Below are 329 nucleotides of genomic sequence, written 5' to 3' on the forward strand. Positions count from 1 at the left end.
CCCCTGCATGGCTTCTCCACTGCTCTCTCATATCCCCCTCATGGCTCCTTACAGCTTCCCTCACAGCTCCCCATAACCTCCCCACTGCTCTCTCATTGCCCCTCACATCCCCCTCATGGCTCCTCACAGCTTCCCTCATAACCTCATCGTGGCTTCCTCCTCGCCCCCTCAGAGCCCCTCACAGTTCCCCTCATGGTGCCATCGTCACCCCCAATATACTTCCTCATGGCTCCCCTCATGAGCCCCCATAGCTTCTCTCATAACCCCCTCGTGCTCCTCCTCAAATTCCCCTCATGAAATTCCCCTCATGGCTCCCCTTGTGGCTTTCT

This window comes from Acanthisitta chloris, unplaced genomic scaffold (assembly GCF_000695815.1).
Source record: "Acanthisitta chloris isolate BGI_N310 unplaced genomic scaffold, ASM69581v1 scaffold21971, whole genome shotgun sequence".
Taxonomy (NCBI): domain Eukaryota; kingdom Metazoa; phylum Chordata; class Aves; order Passeriformes; family Acanthisittidae; genus Acanthisitta; species Acanthisitta chloris.